A 25,405-nucleotide genomic window follows, 5' to 3' on the forward strand; every position below is an offset into this window, starting at 1 on the left:
ACTGCATGGGAATTATTATTTTTTTATCTCTCAACCTGTCCAAGAGGCCTGCTGCCCGCCGCAATCGCCGCCGGGCCGGCCCGCACCCTGCCATTGAGACTGAACGGGGATTATTTATTTTTTTAACTTGGCCGCCGGGCCGGGGCGGGCATCGCCCCCGGTACCTCCAGCCGCTACTATTTCCGCGGGCCGTGTTCCAACACTATTCACCCCGGCCAAGAGGCCTATTCCCCGGCCCGCACCCCGCCATTGAGACTGCATGGGAATTATTATTTTTTTATCTCTCAACCTGTCCAAGAGGCCTGCTGCCCGCCGCACTCGCCGCCGGGCCGGCCCGCACCCCGCCATTGAGACTGAACGGGGATTATTATTTTTTTTAACTCGGCCTCCGGGCCGGGGCGGGCTTCGCCCCCGGTACCTCCAGCCGCTTCTATTTACGCGCGCCGCGTTCCAACATATTCACCCCGGCCAAGAGGCCTATTCCCCGGCCCGCACCCCGCCATTGAGACTGCATGAGAATTATTATTTTTTTATCTCTCAACCTGTCCAAGAGGCCTGCTGCCCGCTGCAATCGCCGCCGGGCCGGCCCGCACCCTGCCATTGAGACTGAACGGGAATTATTATTTTTTTATCTCTCAACCTGTCCAAGAGGCCTGCTGCCCGCCGCACTCGCCGCCGGGCCGGCCCGCACCCTGCCATTGAGACTGAACGGGGATTATTTATTTTTTTAACTTGGCCGCCGGGCCGGGGCGGGCATCGCCCCCGGTACCTCCAGCCGCTACTATTTCCGCGGGCCGTGTTCCAACACTATTCACCCCGGCCAAGAGGCCTATTCCCCGGCCCGCACCCCGCCATTGAGACTGCATGGGAATTATTATTTTTTTATCTCTCAACCTGTCCAAGAGGCCTGCTGCCCGCCGCAATCGCCGCCGGGCCGGCCCGCACCCTGCCATTGAGACTGAACGGGATTATTTATTTTTTTAACTTGGCCGCCGGGCCGGGGCGGGCATCGCCCCCGGTACCTCCAGCCGCTACTATTTCCGCGGGCCGTGTTCCAACACTATTCACCCCGGCCAAGAGGCCTATTCCCCGGCCCGCACCCCGCCATTGAGACTGCACGGGAATTATTATTTTTTTATCTCTCAACCTGTCCAAGAGGCCTGCTGCCCGCCGCACTCGCCGCCGGGCCGGCCCGCACCCCGCCATTGAGACTGAACGGGGATTATTATTTTTTTTACCTCGGCCTCCGGGCCGGGGCGGGCTTCGCCCCCGGTACCTCCAGCCGCTTCTATTTACGCGCGCCGCGTTCCAACATATTCACCCCGGCCAAGAGGCCTATTCCCCGGCCCGCACCCCGCCATTGAGACTGCATGGGAATTATTATTTTTTTATCTCTCAACCTGTCCAAGAGGCCTGCTGCCCGCCGCAATTGCCGCCGGGCCGGCCCGCACCCTGCCATTGAGACTGAACGGGAATTATTATTTTTTTATCTCTCAACCTGTCCAAGAGGCCTGCTGCCCGCCGCACTCGCCGCCGGGCCGGCCCGCACCCTGCCATTGAGACTGAACGGGGATTATTTATTTTTTTAACTTGGCCGCCGGGCCGGGGCGGGCATCGCCCCCGGTACCTCCAGCCGCTACTATTTCCGCGGGCCGTGTTCCAACACTATTCACCCCGGCCAAGAGGCCTATTCCCCGGCCCGCACCCCGCCATTGAGACTGCATGGGAATTATTATTTTTTTATCTCTCAACCTGTCCAAGAGGCCTGCTGCCCGCCGCAATCGCCGCCGGGCCGGCCCGCACCCTGCCATTGAGACTGAACGGGGATTATTTATTTTTTTAACTTGGCCTCCGGGCCGGGGCGGGCTTCGCCGGTACCTCCAGCCGCTTCTATTTACGCGCGCCGCGTTGCAACATATTCACCCCGGCCAAGAGGCCTATTCCCCGGCCCGCACCCCGCCATTGAGACTGCACGGGAATTATTATTTTTTTATCTCTCAACCTGTCCAAGAGGCCTGCTGCCCGCCGCACTCGCCGCCGGGCCGGCCCGCACCCCGCCATTGAGACTGAACGGGGATTATTATTTTTTTTTAACTCGGCCTCCGGGCCGGGGCGGGCTTCGCCCGGTACCTCCAGCCGCTTCTATTTACGCGCGCCGCGTTCCAACATATTCACCCCGGCCAAGAGGCCTATTCCCCGGCCCGCACCCCGCCATTGAGACTGCATGGGAATTATTATTTTTTTATCTCTCAACCTGTCCAAGAGGCCTGCTGCCCGCCGCACTCGCCGCCGGGCCGGCCCGCACCCCGCCATTGAGACTGAACGGGGATTATTATTTTTTTTAACTCGGCCTCCGGGCCGGGGCGGGCTTCGCCCCCGGTACCTCCAGCCGCTTCTATTTACGCGCGCCGCGTTCCAACATATTCACCCCGGCCAAGAGGCCTATTCCCCGGCCCGCACCCCGCCATTGAGACTGCACGGGAATTATTATTTTTTTATCTCTCAACCTGTCCAAGAGGCCTGCTGCCCGCCGCAATCGCCGCCGGGCCGGCCCGCACCCTGCCATTGAGACTGAACGGGAATTATTATTTTTTTATCTCTCAACCTGTCCAAGAGGCCTGCTGCCCGCTGCACTCGCCGCCGGGCCGGCCGCACCCCGCCATTGAGACTGAACGGGGATTATTAATTTTTTATCTCTCAACCTGTCCAAGAGGCCTCTTCCCCGGCCACACTCGTCCGCCGGGCCGGCCCGCACCCCGCCATTGAGACTGCACTGGAATTATTATTTTTTTATCTCTCAACCTGTCCAAGAGGCCTGCTGCCCGCCGCACTCGCCGCCGGGCCGGCCCGCACCCCGCCATTGAGACTGAACGGGGATTATTATTTTTTTTAACTCGGCCTCCGGGCCGGGGCGGGCTTCGCCCCCGGTACCTCCAGCCGCTTCTATTTACGCGCGCCGCGTTCCAACATATTCACCCCGGCCAAGAGGCCTCTTCCCCGGCCACACTCGTCCGCCGGGCCGGCCCACAACCCGCCATTGAGACTGCACGGGAATTATTATTTTTATATCTCTCAACCTGTCCAAGAGGCCTGCTGCCCGCCGCAATCGCCGCCGGGCCGGCCCGCACCCTGCCATTGAGACTGAACGGGGATTATTTATTTTTTTAACTTGGCCGCCGGCCCGGGGCGGGCATCGCCCCCGGTACCTCCAGCCGCTACTATTTCCGCGGGCCGCGTTCCAACACTATTCACCCCGGCCAAGAGGCCTATTCCCCGGCCCGCACCCCGCCATTGAGACTGCATGGGAATTATTATTTTTTTATCTCTCAACCTGTCCAAGAGGCCTGCTGCCCGCCGCAATCGCCGCCGGGCCGGCCCGCACCCTGCCATTGAGACTGAACGGGGATTATTTATTTTTTTAACTTGGCCGCCGGGCCGGGGCGGGCATCGCCCCCCGGTACCTCCAGCCGCTACTATTTCCGCGGGCCGTGTTCCAACACTATTCACCCCGGCCAAGAGGCCTATTCCCCGGCCCGCACCCCGCCATTGAGACTGCATGGGAATTATTATTTTTTTATCTCTCAACCTGTCCAAGAGGCCTGCTGCCCGCCGCAATCGCCGCCGGGCCGGCCCGCACCCTGCCATTGAGACTGAACGGGGATTATTTATTTTTTTAACTTGGCCTCCGGGCCGGGGCGGGCTTCGCCGGTACCTCCAGCCGCTTCTATTTACGCGCGCCGCGTTCCAACATATTCACCCCGGCCAAGAGGCCTATTCCCCGGCCCGCACCCCGCCATTGAGACTGCACGGGAATTATTATTTTTTTATCTCTCAACCTGTCCAAGAGGCCTGCTGCCCGCCGCACTCGCCGCCGGGCCGGCCCGCACCCCGCCATTGAGACTGAACGGGGATTATTATTTTTTTTTAACTCGGCCTCCGGGCCGGGGCGGGCTTCGCCCGGTACCTCCAGCCGCTTCTATTTACGCGCCGCGTTCCAACATATTCACCCCGGCCAAGAGGCCTATTCCCCGGCCCGCACCCCGCCATTGAGACTGCATGGGAATTATTATTTTTTTATCTCTCAACCTGTCCAAGAGGCCTGCTGCCCGCCGCACTCGCCGCCGGGCCGGCCCGCACCCCGCCATTGAGACTGAACGGGGATTATTATTTTTTTTAACTCGGCCTCCGGGCCGGGGCGGGCTTCGCCCCCGGTACCTCCAGCCGCTTCTATTTACGCGCGCCGCGTTCCAACATATTCACCCCGGCCAAGAGGCCTATTCCCCGGCCCGCACCCCGCCATTGAGACTGCACGGGAATTATTATTTTTTTATCTCTCAACCTGTCCAAGAGGCCTGCTGCCCGCCGCAATCGCCGCCGGGCCGGCCCGCACCCTGCCATTGAGACTGAACGGGAATTATTATTTTTTTATCTCTCAACCTGTCCAAGAGGCCTGCTGCCCGCTGCACTCGCCGCCGGGCCGGCCGCACCCCGCCATTGAGACTGAACGGGGATTATTAATTTTTTATCTCTCAACCTGTCCAAGAGGCCTCTTCCCCGGCCACACTCGTCCGCCGGGCCGGCCCGCACCCCGCCATTGAGACTGCACTGGAATTATTATTTTTTTATCTCTCAACCTGTCCAAGAGGCCTGCTGCCCGCCGCACTCGCCGCCGGGCCGGCCCGCACCCCGCCATTGAGACTGAACGGGGATTATTATTTTTTTTAACTCGGCCTCCGGGCCGGGGCGGGCTTCGCCCCCGGTACCTCCAGCCGCTTCTATTTACGCGCGCCGCGTTCCAACATATTCACCCCGGCCAAGAGGCCTCTTCCCCGGCCACACTCGTCCGCCGGGCCGGCCCGCAACCCGCCATTGAGACTGCACGGGAATTATTATTTTTATATCTCTCAACCTGTCCAAGAGGCCTGCTGCCCGCCGCAATCGCCGCCGGGCCGGCCCGCACCCTGCCATTGAGACTGAACGGGGATTATTTATTTTTTTAACTTGGCCGCCGGCCCGGGGCGGGCATCGCCCCCGGTACCTCCAGCCGCTACTATTTCCGCGGGCCGCGTTCCAACACTATTCACCCCGGCCAAGAGGCCTATTCCCCGGCCCGCACCCCGCCATTGAGACTGCATGGGAATTATTATTTTTTTATCTCTCAACCTGTCCAAGAGGCCTGCTGCCCGCCGCAATCGCCGCCGGGCCGGCCCGCACCCTGCCATTGAGACTGAACGGGGATTATTTATTTTTTTAACTTGGCCGCCGGGCCGGGGCGGGCATCGCCCCCCGGTACCTCCAGCCGCTACTATTTCCGCGGGCCGTGTTCCAACACTATTCACCCCGGCCAAGAGGCCTATTCCCCGGCCCGCACCCCGCCATTGAGACTGCATGGGAATTATTATTTTTTTATCTCTCAACCTGTCCAAGAGGCCTGCTGCCCGCCGCAATCGCCGCCGGGCCGGCCCGCACCCTGCCATTGAGACTGAACGGGGATTATTTATTTTTTTAACTTGGCCTCCGGGCCGGGGCGGGCTTCGCCGGTACCTCCAGCCGCTTCTATTTACGCGCGCCGCGTTCCAACATATTCACCCCGGCCAAGAGGCCTATTCCCCGGCCCGCACCCCGCCATTGAGACTGCACGGGAATTATTATTTTTTTATCTCTCAACCTGTCCAAGAGGCCTGCTGCCCGCCGCACTCGCCGCCGGGCCGGCCCGCACCCCGCCATTGAGACTGAACGGGGATTATTATTTTTTTTTAACTCGGCCTCCGGGCCGGGGCGGGCTTCGCCCGGTACCTCCAGCCGCTTCTATTTACGCGCCGCGTTCCAACATATTCACCCCGGCCAAGAGGCCTATTCCCCGGCCCGCACCCCGCCATTGAGACTGCATGGGAATTATTATTTTTTTATCTCTCAACCTGTCCAAGAGGCCTGCTGCCCGCCGCACTCGCCGCCGGGCCGGCCCGCACCCCGCCATTGAGACTGAACGGGGATTATTATTTTTTTTAACTCGGCCTCCGGGCCGGGGCGGGCTTCGCCCCCGGTACCTCCAGCCGCTTCTATTTACGCGCGCCGCGTTCCAACATATTCACCCCGGCCAAGAGGCCTATTCCCCGGCCCGCACCCCGCCATTGAGACTGCACGGGAATTATTATTTTTTTATCTCTCAACCTGTCCAAGAGGCCTGCTGCCCGCCGCAATCGCCGCCGGGCCGGCCCGCACCCTGCCATTGAGACTGAACGGGAATTATTATTTTTTTATCTCTCAACCTGTCCAAGAGGCCTCTTCCCCGGCCACACTCGTCCGCCGGGCCGGCCCGCACCCCGCCATTGAGACTGCATGGGAATTATTATTTTTTTATCTCTCAACCTGTCCAAGAGGCCTGCTGCCCGCTGCACTCGCCGCCGGGCCGGCCGCACCCCGCCATTGAGACTGAACGGGGATTATTAATTTTTTATCTCTCAACCTGTCCAAGAGGCCTCTTCCCCGGCCACACTCGTCCGCCGGGCCGGCCCGCACCCCGCCATTGAGACTGCACTGGAATTATTATTTTTTTATCTCTCAACCTGTCCAAGAGGCCTGCTGCCCGCCGCACTCGCCGCCGGGCCGGCCCGCACCCCGCCATTGAGACTGAACGGGGATTATTATTTTTTTTAACTCGGCCTCCGGGCCGGGGCGGGCTTCGCCCCCGGTACCTCCAGCCGCTTCTATTTACGCGCGCCGCGTTCCAACATATTCACCCCGGCCAAGAGGCCTCTTCCCCGGCCACACTCGTCCGCCGGGCCGGCCCGCAACCCGCCATTGAGACTGCACGGGAATTATTATTTTTATATCTCTCAACCTGTCCAAGAGGCCTGCTGCCCGCCGCAATCGCCGCCGGGCCGGCCCGCACCCTGCCATTGAGACTGAACGGGGATTATTTATTTTTTTAACTTGGCCGCCGGCCCGGGGCGGGCATCGCCCCCGGTACCTCCAGCCGCTACTATTTCCGCGGGCCGCGTTCCAACACTATTCACCCCGGCCAAGAGGCCTATTCCCCGGCCCGCACCCCGCCATTGAGACTGCATGGGAATTATTATTTTTTTATCTCTCAACCTGTCCAAGAGGCCTGCTGCCCGCCGCAATCGCCGCCGGGCCGGCCCGCACCCTGCCATTGAGACTGAACGGGGATTATTTATTTTTTTAACTTGGCCGCCGGGCCGGGGCGGGCATCGCCCCCCGGTACCTCCAGCCGCTACTATTTCCGCGGGCCGTGTTCCAACACTATTCACCCCGGCCAAGAGGCCTATTCCCCGGCCCGCACCCCGCCATTGAGACTGCATGGGAATTATTATTTTTTTATCTCTCAACCTGTCCAAGAGGCCTGCTGCCCGCCGCAATCGCCGCCGGGCCGGCCCGCACCCTGCCATTGAGACTGAACGGGGATTACTTATTTTTTTAACTTGGCCGCCGGGCCGGGGCGGGCATCGCCCCCGGTACCTCCAGCCGCTACTATTTCCGCGGGCCGTGTTCCAACACTATTCACCCCGGCCAAGAGGCCTATTCCCCGGCCCGCACCCCGCCATTGAGACTGCATGGGAATTATTATTTTTTTATCTCTCAACCTGTCCAAGAGGCCTGCTGCCCGCCGCACTCGCCGCCGGGCCGGCCCGCACCCCGCCATTGAGACTGAACGGGGATTATTATTTTTTTTAACTCGGCCTCCGGGCCGGGGCGGGCTTCGCCCCCGGTACCTCCAGCCGCTTCTATTTACGCGCGCCGCGTTCCAACATATTCACCCCGGCCAAGAGGCCTATTCCCCGGCCCGCACCCCGCCATTGAGACTGCATGAGAATTATTATTTTTTTATCTCTCAACCTGTCCAAGAGGCCTGCTGCCCGCCGCAATCGCCGCCGGGCCGGCCCGCACCCTGCCATTGAGACTGAACGGGAATTATTATTTTTTTATCTCTCAACCTGTCCAAGAGGCCTGCTGCCCGCCGCACTCGCCGCCGGGCCGGCCCGCACCCTACCATTGAGACTGAACGGGGATTATTTATTTTTTTAACTTGGCCGCCGGGCCGGGGCGGGCATCGCCCCCGGTACCTCCAGCCGCTACTATTTCCGCGGGCCGTGTTCCAACACTATTCACCCCGGCCAAGAGGCCTATTCCCCGGCCCGCACCCCGCCATTGAGACTGCATGGGAATTATTATTTTTTTATCTCTCAACCTGTCCAAGAGGCCTGCTGCCCGCCGCAATCGCCGCCGGGCCGGCCCGCACCCTGCCATTGAGACTGAACGGGAATTATTATTTTTTTATCTCTCAACCTGTCCAAGAGGCCTGCTGCCCGCCGCACTCGCCGCCGGGCCGGCCCGCACCCTGCCATTGAGACTGAACGGGGATTATTTATTTTTTTAACTTGGCCGCCGGGCCGGGGCGGGCATCGCCCCCGGTACCTCCAGCCGCTACTATTTCCGCGGGCCGTGTTCCAACACTATTCACCCCGGCCAAGAGGCCTATTCCCCGGCCCGCACCCCGCCATTGAGACTGCACGGGAATTATTATTTTTTTATCTCTCAACCTGTCCAAGAGGCCTGCTGCCCGCCGCACTCGCCGCCGGGCCGGCCCGCACCCCGCCATTGAGACTGTACGGGGATTATTATTTTTTTTAACTCGGCCGCCGGGCCGGGGCGGGCTTCGCCCCCGGTACCTCCAGCCGCTTCTATTTACGCGCGCCGCGTTCCAACATATTCACCCCGGCCAAGAGGCCTCTTCCCCGGCCACACTCGTCCGCCGGGCCGGCCCGCATCCCGCCATTGAGACTGCACGGGAATTATTATTTTTTTATCTCTCAACCTGTCCAAGAGGCCTGCTGCCCGCCGCACTCGCCGCCGGGCCGGCCCGCACCCTGCCATTGAGACTGAACGGGGATTATTTATTTTTTTAACTTGGCCGCCGGGCCGGGGCGGGCATCGCCCCCGGTACCTCCAGCCGCTTCTATTTACGCGCGCCGCGTTCCAACATATTCACCCCGGCCAAGAGGCCTATTCCCCGGCCCGCACCCCGCCATTGAGACTGCATGGGAATTATTATTTTTTTATCTCTCAACCTGTCCAAGAGGCCTGCTGCCCGCCGCAATCGCCGCCGGGCCGGCCCGCACCCTGCCATTGAGACAGAACGGGATTATTTATTTTTTTAACTTGGCCGCCGGGCCGGGGCGGGCATCGCCCCCGGTACCTCCAGCCGCTACTATTTCCGCGGGCCGTGTTCCAACACTATTCACCCCGGCCAAGAGGCCTATTCCCCGGCCCGCACCCCGCCATTGAGACTGCACGGGAATTATTATTTTTTTATCTCTCAACCTGTCCAACAGGCCTGCTGCCCGCCGCACTCGCCGCCGGGCCGGCCCGCACCCCGCCATTGAGACTGAACGGGGATTATTATTTTTTTTACCTCGGCCTCCGGGCCGGGGCGGGCTTCGCCCCCGGTACCTCCAGCCGCTTCTATTTACGCGCGCCGCGTTCCAACATATTCACCCCGGCCAAGAGGCCTATTCCCCGGCCCGCACCCCGCCATTGAGACTGCATGGGAATTATTATTTTTTTATCTCTCAACCTGTCCAAGAGGCCTGCTGCCCGCCGCAATTGCCGCCGGGCCGGCCCGCACCCTGCCATTGAGACTGAACGGGAATTATTATTTTTTTATCTCTCAACCTGTCCAAGAGGCCTGCTGCCCGCCGCACTCGCCGCCGGGCCGGCACGCACCCTGCCATTGAGACTGAACGGGGATTATTTATTTTTTTAACTTGGCCGCCGGGCCGGGGCGGGCATCGCCCCCGGTACCTCCAGCCGCTTCTATTTCCGCGGGCCGTGTTCCAACACTATTCACCCCGGCCAAGAGGCCTATTCCCCGGCCCGCACCCCGCCATTGAGACTGCATGGGAATTATTATTTTTTTATCTCTCAACCTGTCCAAGAGGCCTGCTGCCCGCCGCAATCGCCGCCGGGCCGGCCCGCACCCTGCCATTGAGACTGAACGGGGATTATTTATTTTTTTAACTTGGCCGCCGGGCCGGGGCGGGCATCGCCCCCGGTACCTCCAGCCGCTACTATTTCCGCGGGCCGTGTTCCAACACTATTCACCCCGGCCAAGAGGCCTATTCCCCGGCCCGCACCCCGCCATTGAGACTGCATGGGAATTATTATTTTTTTATCTCTCAACCTGTCCAAGAGGCCTGCTGCCCGCCGCAATCGCCGCCGGGCCGGCCCGCACCCTGCCATTGAGACTGAACGGGGATTATTTATTTTTTTAACTTGGCCGCCGGGCCGGGGCGGGCATCGCCCCCGGTACCTCCAGCCGCTACTATTTCCGCGGGCCGTGTTCCAACACTATTCACCCCGGCCAAGAGGCCTATTCCCCGGCCCGCACCCCGCCATTGAGACTGCATGGGAATTATTATTTTTTTATCTCTCAACCTGTCCAAGAGGCCTGCTGCCCGCCGCACTCGCCGCCGGGCCGGCCCGCACCCCGCCATTGAGACTGAACGGGGATTATTATTTTTTTTAACTCGGCCTCCGGGCCGGGGCGGGCTTCGCCCCCGGTACCTCCAGCCGCTTCTATTTACGCGGGCCGCGTTCCAACATATTCACCCCGGCCAAGAGGCCTATTCCCTACCCGCACCCCGCCATTGAGACTGCATGAGAATTATTATTTTTTTATCTCTCAACCTGTCCAAGAGGCCTGCTGCCCGCCGCAATCGCCGCCGGGCCGGCCCGCACCCTGCCATTGAGACTGAACGGGAATTATTATTTTTTTATCTCTCAACCTGTCCAAGAGGCCTGCTGCCCGCCGCACTCGCCGCCGGGCCGGCCCGCACCCTGCCATTGAGACTGAACGGGGATTATTTATTTTTTTAACTTGGCCGCCGGGCCGGGGCGGGCATCGCCCCCGGTACCTCCAGCCGCTACTATTTCCGCGGGCCGTGTTCCAACACTATTCACCCCGGCCAAGAGGCCTATTCCCCGGCCCGCACCCCGCCATTGAGACTGCATGGGAATTATTATTTTTTTATCTCTCAACCTGTCCAAGAGGCCTGCTGCCCGCCGCACTCGCCGCTGGGCCGGCCCGCACCCCGCCATTGAGACTGAACGGGGATTATTATTTTTTTTAACTCGGCCTCCGGGCCGGGGCGGGCTTCGCCCCCGGTACCTCCAGCCGCTTCTATTTACGCGCGCCGCGTTCCAACATATTCACCCCGGCCAAGAGGCCTATTCCCCGGCCCGCACCCCGCCATTGAGACTGCATGGGAATTATTATTTTTTTATCTCTCAACCTGTCCAAGAGGCCTGCTGCCCGCCGCAATCGCCGCCGGGCCGGCCCGCACCCTGCCATTGAGACTGAACGGGAATTATTATTTTTTTATCTCTCAACCTGTCCAAGAGGCCTGCTGCCCGCCGCACTCGCCGCCGGGCCGGCCCGCACCCTGCCATTGAGACTGAACGGGGATTATTTATTTTTTTAACTTGGCCGCCGGGCCGGGGCGGGCATCGCCCCCGGTACCTCCAGCCGCTACTATTTCCGCGGGCCGTGTTCCAACACTATTCACCCCGGCCAAGAGGCCTATTCCCCGGCCCGCACCCCGCCATTGAGACTGCACGGGAATTATTATTTTTTTATCTCTCAACCTGTCCAAGAGGCCTGCTGCCCGCCGCACTCGCCGCCGGGCCGGCCCGCACCCCGCCATTGAGACTGAACGGGATTATTATTTTTTTTAACTCGGCCTCCGGGCCGGGGCGGGCTTCGCCCCCGGTACCTCCAGCCGCTTCTATTTACGCGCGCCGCGTTCCAACATATTCACCCCGGCCAAGAGGCCTATTCCCCGGCCCGCACCCCGCCATTGAGACTGCACGGGAATTATTATTTTTTTATCTCTCAACCTGTCCAAGAGGCCTGCTGCCCGCCGCACTCGCCGCCGGGCCGGCCCGCACCCCGCCATTGAGACTGAACGGGGATTATTATTTTTTTTAACTCGGCCTCCGGGCCGGGGCGGGCTTCGCCCCCGGTACCTCCAGCCGCTTCTATTTACGCGCGCCGCGTTCCAACATATTCAACCCGGCCAAGAGGCCTATTCCCCGGCCCGCACCCCGCCATTGAGACTGCATGGGAATTATTATTTTTTTATCTCTCAACCTGTCCAAGAGGCCTGCTGCCCGCCGCAATCGCCGCCGGGCCGGCCCGCACCCTGCCATTGAGACTGAACGGGAATTATTATTTTTTTATCTCTCAACCTGTCCAAGAGGCCTGCTGCCCGCCGCACTCGCCGCCGGGCCGGCCCGCACCCCGCCATTGAGACTGAACGGGAATTATTATTTTTTTATCTCTCAACCTGTCCAAGAGGCCTGCTGCCCGCCGCACTCGCCGCCGGGCCGGCCCGCACCCCGCCATTGAGACTGAACGGGGATTATTATTTTTTTATCTCTCAACCTGTCCAAGAGGCCTGCTGCCCGCCGCAATCGCCGCCGGGCCGGCCCGCACCCTGCCATTGAGACTGAACGGGATTATTTATTTTTTTAACTTGGCCGCCGGGCCGGGGCGGGCATCGCCCCCGGTACCTCCAGCCGCTACTATTTCCGCGGGCCGTGTTCCAACACTATTCACCCCGGCCCAGAGGCCTATTCCCCGGCCCGCACCCCGCCATTGAGACTGCACGGGAATTATTATTTCTTTATCTCTCAACCTGTCCAAGAGGCCTGCTGCCCGCCGCACTCGCCGCCGGGCCGGCCCGCACCCCGCCATTGAGACTGAACGGGGATTATTATTTTTTTTAACTCGGCCTCCGGGCCGGGGCGGGCTTCGCCCCCGGTACCTCCAGCCGCTTCTAATTACGCGCGCCGCGTTCCAACATATTCACCCCGGCCAAGAGGCCTATTCCCCGGCCCGCACCCCGCCATTGAGACTGCACGGGAATTATTATTTTTTTATCTCTCAACCTGTCCAAGAGGCCTGCTGCCCGCCGCAATCGCCGCCGGGCCGGCCCGCACCCTGCCATTGAGACTGAACGGGATTATTTATTTTTTTAACTTGGCCGCCGGGCCGGGGCGGGCATCACCCCCGGTACCTCCAGCCGCTACTATTTCCGCGGGCCGTGTTCCAACACTATTCACCCCGGCCAAGAGGCCTATTCCCCGGCCCGCACCCCGCCATTGAGACTGCACGGGAATTATTATTTTTTTATCTCTCAACCTGTCCAAGTGGCCTGCTGCCCGCCGCACTCGCCGCCGGGCCGGCCCGCACCCCGCCATTGAGACTGAACGGGGATTATTATTTTTTTATCTCTCAACCTGTCCAAGAGGCCTGCTGCCCGCCGCACTCGCCGCCGGGCCGGCCCGCACCCCGCCATTGAGACTGCACGGGAATTATTATTTTTTTTATCTCTCAACCTGTCCAAGAGGCCTGCTGCCCGCCGCACTCGCCGCCGGGCCGGCCCGCACCCCGCCATTGAGACTGAACGGGGATTATTATTTTTTTTAACTCGGACTCCGGGCCGGGGCGGGCTTCGCCCCCGGTACCTCCAGCCGCTTCTATTCACGCGCGCCGCGTTCCAACATATTCACCCCGGCCAAGAGGCCTCTTCCCCGGCCACACTCGTCCGCCGGGCCGGCCCGCACCCCGCCATTGAGACTGCACGGGAATTATTATTTTTATATCTCTCAACCTGTCCAAGAGGCCTGCTGCCCGCCGCAATCGCCGCCCGGCCGGCCCGCACCCTGCCATTGAGACTGAACGGGGATTATTTATTTTTTTAACTTGGCCGCCGGCCCGGGGCGGGCATCGCCCCCGGTACCTCCAGCCGCTACTATTTCCGCGGGCCGTGTTCCAACACTATTCACCCCGGCCAAGAGGCCTATTCCCCGGCCCGCACCCCGCCATTGAGACTGCATGGGAATTATTATTTTTTTATCTCTCAACCTGTCCAAGAGGCCTGCTGCCCGCCGCAATCGCCGCCGGGCCGGCCCGCACCCTGCCATTGAGACTGAACGGGGATTATTTATTTTTTTAACTTGGCCGCCGGCCCGGGGCGGGCATCGCCCCCGGTACCTCCAGCCGCTACTATTTCCGCGGGCCGTGTTCCAACACTATTCACCCCGGCCAAGAGGCCTATTCCCCGGCCCGCACCCCGCCATTGAGACTGCATGGGAATTATTATTTTTTTATCTCTCAACCTGTCCAAGAGGCCTGCTGCCCGCCGCAATCGCCGCCGGGCCGGCCCGCACCCCGCCATTGAGACTGAACGGGGATTATTATTTTTTTTAACTCGGCCTCCGGGCCGGGGCGGGCTTCGCCCCCGGTACCTCCAGCCGCTTCTATTTACGCGCGCCGCGTTCCTACATATTCACCCCGGCCAAGAGGCCTCTTCCCCGGCCACACTCGTCCGCCGGGCCGGACCGCACCCCGCCATTGAGACTGCACGGGAATTATTATTGTTTTATCTCTCAACCTGTCCAAGAGGCCTGCTGCCCGGCGCACTCGCCGCCGGGCCGGCCCGCACCCCGCCATTGAGACTGAACGGGGATTATTATTTTTTTTAACTCGGCCTCCGGGCCGGGGCGGGCTTCGCCCCCGGTACCTCCAGCCGCTTCTATTTACGCGCGCCGCGTTCCAACATATTCACCCCGGCCAAGAGGCCTCTTCCCCGGCCACACTCGTCCGCCGGGCCGGCCCGCACCCCGCCATTGAGACTGAACGGGAATTATTATTTTTTTATCTCTCAACCTGTCCAAGAGGCCTGCTGCCCGCCGCACTCGCCGCCGGGCCGGCCCGCACCCCGCCATTGAGACTGAACGGGGATTATTATTTTTTTTAACTCGGCCTCCGGGCCGGGGCGGGCTTCGCCCCCGGTACCTCCAGCCGCTTCTATTTACGCGCGCCGCGTTCCAACATATTCACCGCGGCCAAGAGGCCTATTCCCCGGCCCGCACCCCACCATTGAGACTGCATGGGAATTATTATTTTTTTATCTCTCAACCTGTCCAAGAGGCCTGCTGCCCGCCGCAATCGCCGCCGGGCCGGCCCGCACCCTGCCATTGAGACTGAACGGGAATTATTATTTTTTTATCTCTCAACCTGTCCAAGAGGCCTGCTGCCCGCCGCACACGCCGCTGGGCCGGCCCGCACCCTGCCATTGAGACTGAACGGGGATTATTTATTTTTTTAACTTGGCCGCCGGCCCGGGGCGGGCATCGCCCCCGGTACCTCCAGCCGCTACTATTTCCGCGGGCCGTGTTCCAACACTATTCACCCCGGCCAAGAGGCCTATTCCCCGGCCCGCACCCCGCCATTGAGACTGCACGGGAATTATTATTTTTTTATCTCTCAACCTGTCCAAGAGGCCTGCTGCCCGCCGCAATCGCCGCCGGGCCGGCCCGCACCCTGCCATTGAGACTGAACGGGGATTATTTATTTTTTTAACTTGGCCGCCGGGCCGGGGAGGGCATCGCCCCCGGTACCTCCAGCCGCTACTATTTCCGCGGGCCGTGTTCCAACACTATTCACCCCGGCCAAGAGGCCTATTCCCCGGCCCGCACCCCGCCATTCAGACTGCACGGGAATTATTATTTTTTTATCTCTCAACCTGTCCAAGAGGCCTGCTGCCCGCCGCACTCGCCGCCGGGCCGGCCCGCACCAAGCCATTGAGACTGAACGGGGATTATTATTTTTTTTAACTCGGCCTCCGGGCCGGGGCGGGCTTCGCCCCCGGTACCTCCAGCCGCTTCTATTTACGCGCGCCGCGTTCCAACATATTCACCCCGGCCAAGAGGCCTATTCCCCGGCCACACTCGTCCGCCGGGCCGGCCTGCACCCCGCCGTTGAGACTTCACGGGAATTATTATTTTTATATCTCTCAACCTGTCCAAGAGGCCTGCTGCCCGCCGCAATCGCCGCCGGGCCGGCCCGCACCCTGCCATTGAGACTGAACGGGGATTATTTATTTTTTTAACTTGGCCGCCGGGCCGGGGCGGGCATCGCCCCCGGTACCTCCAGCCGCTACTATTTCCGCGGGCCGTGTTCCAACACTATTCACCCCGGCCAAGAGGCCTATTCCCCGGCCCGCACCCCGCCATTGAGACTGCACGGGAATTATTATTTTTTTATCTCTCAACCTGTCCAAGAGGCCTGCTGCCCGCCGCACTCGCCGCCGGGCCGGCCCGCACCCCGCCATTGAGACTGTACGGGGATTATTATTTTTTTTAACTCGGCCGCCGGGCCGGGGCGGGCTTCGCCCCCGGTACCTCCAGCCGCTTCTATTTACGCGCGCCGCGTTCCAACATATTCACCCCGGCCAAGAGGCCTCTTCCCCGGCCACACTCGTCCGCCGGGCCGGCCCGCATCCCGCCATTGAGACTGCACGGGAATTATTATTTTTTTATCTCTCAACCTGTCCAAGAGGCCTGCTGCCCGCCGCAATCGCCGCCGGGCCGGCCCGCACCCTGCCATTGAGACTGAACGGGGATTATTTATTTTTTTAACTTGGCCGCCGGGCCGGGGCGGGCATCGCCCCCGGTACCTCCAGCCGCTACTATTTCCGCGGGCCGTGTTCCAACACTATTCACCCCGGCCAAGAGGCCTATTCCCCGGCCCGCACCCCGCCATTGAGACTGCACGGGAATTATTATTTTTTTATCTCTCAACCTGTCCAAGAGGCCTGCTGCCCGCCGCACTCGCCGCCAGGCCGGCCCGCACCCCGCCATTGAGACTGAACGGGGATTATTATTTTTTTTAACTCGGCCTCCGGGCCTGGGCGGGCTTCGCCCCCGGTACCTCCAGCCGCTTCTATTTACGCGCGCCGCGTTCCAACATATTCACCCCGGCCAAGAGGCCTATTCCCCGGCCCGCACCCCGCCATTGAGACTGCATGGGAATTATTATTTTTTTATCTCTCAACCTGTCCAAGAGGCCTGCTGCCCGCCGCAATCGCCGCCGGGCCGGCCCGCACCCTGCCATTGAGACTGAACGGGATTATTTATTTTTTTAACTTGGCCGCCGGGCCGGGGCGGGCATCGCCCCCGGTACCTCCAGCCGCTACTATTTCCGCGGGCCGTGTTCCAACACTATTCACCCCGGCCAAGAGGCCTATTCCCCGGCCCGCACCCCGCCATTGAGACTGCACGGGAATTATTATTTTTTTATCTCTCAACCTGTCCAAGAGGCCTGCTGCCCGCCGCACTCGCCGCCGGGCCGGCCCGCACCCCGCCATTGAGACTGAACGGGGATTATTATTTTTTTTACCTCGGCCTCCGGGCCGGGGCGGGCTTCGCCCCCGGTACCTCCAGCCGCTTCTATTTACGCGCGCCGCGTTCCAACATATTCACCCCGGCCAAGAGGCCTATTCCCCGGCCCGCACCCCGCCATTGAGACTGCATGGGAATTATTATTTTTTTATCTCTCAACCTGTCCAAGAGGCCTGCTGCCCGCCGCAATCGCCGCCGGGCCGGCCCGCACCCTGCCATTGAGACTGAACGGGGATTATTTATTTTTTTAACTTGGCCGCCGGGCCGGGGCGGGCATCGCCCCCGGTACCTCCAGCCGCTACTATTTCCGCGGGCCGTGTTCCAACACTATTCACCCCGGCCAAGAGGCCTATTCCCCGGCCCGCACCCCGCCATTGAGACTGCATGGGAATTATTATTTTTTTATCTCTCAACCTGTCCAAGAGGCCTGCTGCCCGCCGCACTCGCCGCCGGGCCGGCCCGCACCCCGCCATTGAGACTGAACGGGGATTATTATTTTTTTTAACTCGGCCTCCGGGCCGGGGCGGGCTTCGCCCCCGGTACCTCCAGCCGCTTCTATTTACGCGCGCCGCGTTCCAACATATTCACCGCGGCCAAGAGGCCTATTCCCCGGCCCGCACCCCACCATTGAGACTGCATGGGAATTATTATTTTTTTATCTCTCAACCTGTCCAAGAGGCCTGCTGCCCGCCGCAATCGCCGCCGGGCCGGCCCGCACCCTGCCATTGAGACTGAACGGGAATTATTATTTTTTTATCTCTCAACCTGTCCAAGAGGCCTGCTGCCCGCCGCACTCGCCGCTGGGCCGGCCCGCACCCTGCCATTGAGACTGAACGGGGATTATTTATTTTTTTAACTTGGCCGCCGGCCCGGGGCGGGCATCGCCCCCGGTACCTCCAGCCGCTACTATTTCCGCGGGCCGTGTTCCAACACTATTCACCCCGGCCAAGAGGCCTATTCCCCGGCCCGCACCCCGCCATTGAGACTGCACGGTAATTATTATTTTTTTATCTCTCAACCTGTCCAAGAGGCCTGCTGCCCGCCGCAATCGCCGCCGGGCCGGCCCGCACCCTGCCATTGAGACTGAACGGGGATTATTTATTTTTTTAACTTGGCCGCCGGGCCGGGGAGGGCATCGCCCCCGGTACCTCCAGCCGCTACTATTTCCGCGGGCCGTGTTCCAACACTATTCACCCCGGCCAAGAGGCCTATTCCCCGGCCCGCACCCCGCCATTCAGACTGCACGGGAATTATTATTTTTTTATCTCTCAACCTGTCCAAGAGGCCTGCTGCCCGCCGCACTCGCCGCCGGGCCGGCCCGCACCCCGCCATTGAGACTGAACGGGGATTATTATTTTTTTTAACTCGGCCTCCGGGCCGGGGCGGGCTTCGCCCCCGGTACCTCCAGCCGCTTCTATTTACGCGCGCCGCGTTCCAACATATTCACCCCGGCCAAGAGGCCTATTCCCCGGCCACACTCGTCCGCCGGGCCGGCCTGCACCCCGCCGTTGAGACTTCACGGGAATTATTATTTTTATATCTCTCAACCTGTCCAAGAGGCCTGCTGCCCGCCGCACTCGCCGCCGGGCCGGCCCGCACCCCGCCATTGAGACTGAACGGGGATTATTATTTTTTTTAACTCGGCCTCCGGGCCGGGGCGGGCTTCGCCCCCGGTACCTCCAGCCGCTTCTATTTACGCGCGCCGCGTTCCAACATATTCACCCCGGCCAAGAGGCCTATTCCCCGGCCACACTCGTCCGCCGGGCCGGCCTGCACCCCGCCGTTGAGACTTCACGGGAATTATTATTTTTATATCTCTCAACCTGTCCAAGAGGCCTGCTGCCCGCCGCAATCGCCGCCGGGCCGGCCCGCACCCTGCCATTGAGACTGAACGGGGATTATTTATTTTTTTAACTTGGCCGCCGGCCCGGGGCGGGCATCGCCCCCGGTACCTCCAGCCGCTACTATTTCCGCGGGCCGTGTTCCAACACTATTCACCCCGGCCAAGAGGCCTATTCCCCGGCCCGCACCCCGCCATTGAGACTGCATGGGAATTATTATTTTTTTATCTCTCAACCTGTCCAAGAGGCCTGCTGCCCGCCGCAATCGCCGCCGGGCCGGCCCGCACCCTGCCATTGAGACTGAACGGGGATTATTTATTTTTTTAACTTGGCCGCCGGGCCGGGGCGGGCATCGCCCCCGGTACCTCCAGCCGCTACTATTTCCGCGGGCCGTGTTCCAACACTATTCACCCCGGCCAAGAGGCCTATTCCCCGGCCCGCACCCCGCCATTGAGACTGCACGGGAATTATTATTTTTTTATCTCTCAACCTGTCCAAGAGGCCTGCTGCCCGCCGCACTCGCCGCCGGGCCGGCCCGCACCCCGCCATTGAGACTGTACGGGGATTATTATTTTTTTTAACTCGGCCGCCGGGCCGGGGCGGGCTTCGCCCCCGGTACCTCCAGCCGCTTCTATTTACGCGCGCCGCGTTCCAACATATTCACCCCGGCCAAGAGGCCTCTTCCCCGGCCACACTCGTCCGCCGGGCCGGCCCGCATCCCGCCATTGAGACTGCACGGGAATTATTATTTTTTTATCTCTCAACCTGTCCAAGAGGCCTGCTGCCCGCCGCAATCGCCGCCGGGCCGGCCCGCACCCTGCCATTGAGACTGAACGGGGATTATTTATTTTTTTAACTTGGCCGCCGGGCCGGGGCGGGCATCGCCCCCGGTACCTCCAGCCGCTACTATTTCCGCGGGCCGTGTTCCAACACTATTCACCCCGGCCAAGAGGCCTATTCCCCGGCCCGCACCCCGCCATTGAGACTGCATGGGAATTATTATTTTTTTATCTCTCAACCTGTCCAAGAGGCCTGCTGCCCGCCGCAATCGCCGCCGGGCCGGCCCGCACCCTGCCATTGAGACTGAACGGGGATTATTTATTTTTTTAACTTGGCCGCCGGGCCGGGGCGGGCATCGCCCCCGGTACCTCCAGCCGCTACTATTTCCGCGGGCCGTGTTCCAACACTATTCACCCCGGCCAAGAGGCCTATTCCCCGGCCCGCACCCCGCCATTGAGACTGCACGGGAATTATTATTTTTTTATCTCTCAACCTGTCCAAGAGGCCTGCTGCCCGCCGCACTCGCCGCCGGGCCGGCCCGCACCCCGCCATTGAGACTGAACGGGGATTATTATTTTTTTTAACTCGGCCTCCGGGCCTGGGCGGGCTTCGCCCCCGGTACCTCCAGCCGCTTCTATTTACGCGCGCCGCGTTCCAACATATTCACCCCGGCCAAGAGGCCTATTCCCCGGCCCGCACCCCGCCATTGAGACTGCATGGGAATTATTATTTTTTTATCTCTCAACCTGTCCAAGAGGCCTGCTGCCCGCCGCAATCGCCGCCGGGCCGGCCCGCACCCTGCCATTGAGACTGAACGGGATTATTTATTTTTTTAACTTGGCCGCCGGGCCGGGGCGGGCATCGCCCCCGGTACCTCCAGCCGCTACTATTTCCGCGGGCCGTGTTCCAACACTATTCACCCCGGCCAAGAGGCCTATTCCCCGGCCCGCACCCCGCCATTGAGACTGCACGGGAATTATTATTTTTTTATCTCTCAACCTGTCCAAGAGGCCTGCTGCCCGCCGCACTCGCCGCCGGGCCGGCCCGCACCCCGCCATTGAGACTGAACGGGGATTATTATTTTTTTTACCTCGGCCTCCGGGCCGGGGCGGGCTTCGCCCCCGGTACCTCCAGCCGCTTCTATTTACGCGCGCCGCGTTCCAACATATTCACCCCGGCCAAGAGGCCTATTCCCCGGCCCGCACCCCGCCATTGAGACTGCATGGGAATTATTATTTTTTTATCTCTCAACCTGTCCAAGAGGCCTGCTGCCCGCCGCAATTGCCGCCGGGCCGGCCCGCACCCTGCCATTGAGACTGAACGGGAATTATTATTTTTTTATCTCTCAACCTGTCCAAGAGGCCTGCTGCCCGCCGCACTCGCCGCCGGGCCGGCCCGCACCCTGCCATTGAGACTGAACGGGGATTATTTATTTTTTTAACTTGGCCGCCGGGCCGGGGCGGGCATCGCCCCCGGTACCTCCAGCCGCTACTATTTCCGCGGGCCGTGTTCCAACACTATTCACCCCGGCCAAGAGGCCTATTCCCCGGCCCGCACCCCGCCATTGAGACTGCATGGGAATTATTATTTTTTTATCTCTCAACCTGTCCAAGAGGCCTGCTGCCCGCCGCAATCGCCGCCGGGCCGGCCCGCACCCCGCCATTGAGACTGAACGGGGATTATTATTTTTTTTAACTCGGCCTCCGGGCCGGGGCGGGCTTCGCCCCCGGTACCTCCAGCCGCTTCTATTTACGCGCGCCGCGTTCCAACATATTCACCCCGGCCAAGAGGCCTATTCCCCGGCCACACTCGTCCGCCGGGCCGGCCTGCACCCCGCCGTTGAGACTTCACGGGAATTATTATTTTTATATCTCTCAACCTGTCCAAGAGGCCTGCTGCCCGCCGCAATCGCCGCCGGGCCGGCCCGCACCCTGCCATTGAGACTGAACGGGGATTATTTATTTTTTTAACTTGGCCGCCGGCCCGGGGCGGGCATCGCCCCCGGTACCTCCAGCCGCTACTATTTCCGCGGGCCGTGTTCCAACACTATTCACCCCGGCCAAGAGGCCTATTCCCCGGCCCGCACCCCGCCATTGAGACTGCATGGGAATTATTATTTTTTTATCTCTCAACCTGTCCAAGAGGCCTGCTGCCCGCCGCAATCGCCGCCGGGCCGGCCCGCACCCTGCCATTGAGACTGAACGGGGATTATTTATTTTTTTAACTTGGCCGCCGGGCCGGGGCGGGCATCGCCCCCGGTACCTCCAGCCGCTACTATTTCCGCGGGCCGTGTTCCAACACTATTCACCCCGGCCAAGAGGCCTATTCCCCGGCCCGCACCCCGCCATTGAGACTGCACGGGAATTATTATTTTTTTATCTCTCAACCTGTCCAAGAGGCCTGCTGCCCGCCGCACTCGCCGCCGGGCCGGCCCGCACCCCGCCATTGAGACTGTACGGGGATTATTATTTTTTTTAACTCGGCCGCCGGGCCGGGGCGGGCTTCGCCCCCGGTACCTCCAGCCGCTTCTATTTACGCGCGCCGCGTTCCAACATATTCACCCCGGCCAAGAGGCCTCTTCCCCGGCCACACTCGTCCGCCGGGCCGGCCCGCATCCCGCCATTGAGACTGCACGGGAATTATTATTTTTTTATCTCTCAACCTGTCCAAGAGGCCTGCTGCCCGCCGCAATCGCCGCCGGGCCGGCCCGCACCCTGCCATTGAGACTGAACGGGGATTATTTATTTTTTTAACTTGGCCGCCGGGCCGGGGCGGGCATCGCCCCCGGTACCTCCAGCCGCTACTATTTCCGCGGGCCGTGTTCCAACACTATTCACCCCGGCCAAGAGGCCTATTCCCCGGCCCGCACCCCGCCATTGAGACTGCACGGGAATTATTATTTTTTTATCTCTCAACCTGTCCAAGAGGCCTGCTGCCCGCCGCACTCGCCGCCGGGCCGGCCCGCACCCCGCCATTGAGACTGAACGGGGATTATTATTTTTTTTAACTCGGCCTCCGGGCCTGGGCGGGCTTCGCCCCCGGTACCTCCAGCCGCTTCTATTTACGCGCGCCGCGTTCCAACATATTCACCCCGGCCAAGAGGCCTATTCCCCGGCCCGCACCCCGCCATTGAGACTGCATGGGAATTATTATTTTTTTATCTCTCAACCTGTCCAAGAGGCCTGCTGCCCGCCGCAATCGCCGCCGGGCCGGCCCGCACCCTGCCATTGAGACTGAACGGGATTATTTATTTTTTTAACTTGGCCGCCGGGCCGGGGCGGGCATCGCCCCCGGTACCTCCAGCCGCTACTATTTCCGCGGGCCGTGTTCCAACACTATTCACCCCGGCCAAGAGGCCTATTCCCCGGCCCGCACCCCGCCATTGAGACTGCACGGGAATTATTATTTTTTTATCTCTCAACCTGTCCAAGAGGCCTGCTGCCCGCCGCACTCGCCGCCGGGCCGGCCCGCACCCCGCCATTGAGACTGAACGGGGATTATTATTTTTTTTACCTCGGCCTCCGGGCCGGGGCGGGCTTCGCCCCCGGTACCTCCAGTCGCTTCTATTTACGCGCGCCGCGTTCCAACATATTCACCCCGGCCAAGAGGCCTATTCCCCGGCCCGCACCCCGCCATTGAGACTGCATGGGAATTATTATTTTTTTATCTCTCAACCTGTCCAAGAGGCCTGCTGCCCGCCGCAATTGCCGCCGGGCCGGCCCGCACCCTGCCATTGAGACTGAACGGGAATTATTATTTTTTTATCTCTCAACCTGTCCAAGAGGCCTGCTGCCCGCCGCACTCGCCGCCGGGCCGGCCCGCACCCTGCCATTGAGACTGAACGGGGATTATTTATTTTTTTAACTTGGCCGCCGGGCCGGGGCGGGCATCGCCCCCGGTACCTCCAGCCGCTACTATTTCCGCGGGCCGTGTTCCAACACTATTCACCCCGGCCAAGAGGCCTATTCCCCGGCCCGCACCCCGCCATTGAGACTGCATGGGAATTATTATTTTTTTATCTCTCAACCTGTCCAAGAGGCCTGCTGCCCGCCGCAATCGCCGCCGGGCCGGCCCGCACCCTGCCATTGAGACTGAACGGGGATTATTTATTTTTTTAACTTGGCCTCCGGGCCGGGGCGGGCTTCGCCGGTACCTCCAGCCGCTTCTATTTACGCGCGCCGCGTTCCAACATATTCACCCCGGCCAAGAGGCCTATTCCCCGGCCCGCACCCCGCCATTGAGACTGCACGGGAATTATTATTTTTTTATCTCTCAACCTGTCCAAGAGGCCTGCTGCCCGCCGCACTCGCCGCCGGGCCGGCCCGCACCCGGCCATTGAGACTGGACGGGGATTATTATTTTTTTTTAACTCGGCCTCCGGGCCGGGGCGGGCTTCGCCCGGTACCTCCAGCCGCTTCTATTTACGCGCGCCGCGTTCCAACATATTCACCCCGGCCAAGAGGCCTATTCCCCGGCCCGCACCCCGCCATTGAGACTGCATGGGAATTATTATTTTTTTATCTCTCAACCTGTCCAAGAGGCCTGCTGCCCGCCGCACTCGCCGCCGGGCCGGCCCGCACCCCGCCATTGAGACTGAACGGGGATTATTATTTTTTTTAACTCGGCCTCCGGGCCGGGGCGGGCTTCGCCCCCGGTACCTCCAGCCGCTTCTATTTACGCGCGCCGCGTTCCAACATATTCACCCCGGCCAAGAGGCCTATTCCCCGGCCCGCACCCCGCCATTGAGACTGCACGGGAATTATTATTTTTTTATCTCTCAACCTGTCCAAGAGGCCTGCTGCCCGCCGCAATCGCCGCCGGGCCGGCCCGCACCCTGCCATTGAGACTGAACGGGAATTATTATTTTTTTATCTCTCAACCTGTCCAAGAGGCCTGCTGCCCGCTGCACTCGCCGCCGGGCCGGCCCGCACCCCGCCATTGAGACTGAACGGGGATTATTAATTTTTTATCTCTCAACCTGTCCAAGAGGCCTCTTCCCCGGCCACACTCGTCCGCCGGGCCGGCCCGCACCCCGCCATTGAGACTGCACTGGAATTATTATTTTTTTATCTCTCAACCTGTCCAAGAGGCCTGCTGCCCGCCGCACTCGCCGCCGGGCCGGCCCGCACCCCGCCATTGAGACTGAACGGGGATTATTATTTTTTTTAACTCGGCCTCCGGGCCGGGGCGGGCTTCGCCCCCGGTACCTCCAGCCGCTTCTATTTACGCGCGCCGCGTTCCAACATATTCACCCCGGCCAAGAGGCCTCTTCCCCGGCCACACTCGTCCGCCGGGCCGGCCCGCACCCCGCCATTGAGACTGCACGGGAATTATTATTTTTATATCTCTCAACCTGTCCAAGAGGCCTGCTGCCCGCCGCAATCGCCGCCGGGCCGGCCCGCACCCTGCCATTGAGACTGAACGGGGATTATTTATTTTTTTAACTTGGCCGCCGGCCCGGGGCGGGCATCGCCCCCGGTACCTCCAGCCGCTACTATTTCCGCGGGCCGCGTTCC

This window comes from Hippocampus zosterae, unplaced genomic scaffold (genome assembly GCF_025434085.1).
Source record: "Hippocampus zosterae strain Florida unplaced genomic scaffold, ASM2543408v3 HiC_scaffold_23, whole genome shotgun sequence".
Taxonomy (NCBI): Eukaryota; Metazoa; Chordata; class Actinopteri; order Syngnathiformes; family Syngnathidae; genus Hippocampus; species Hippocampus zosterae.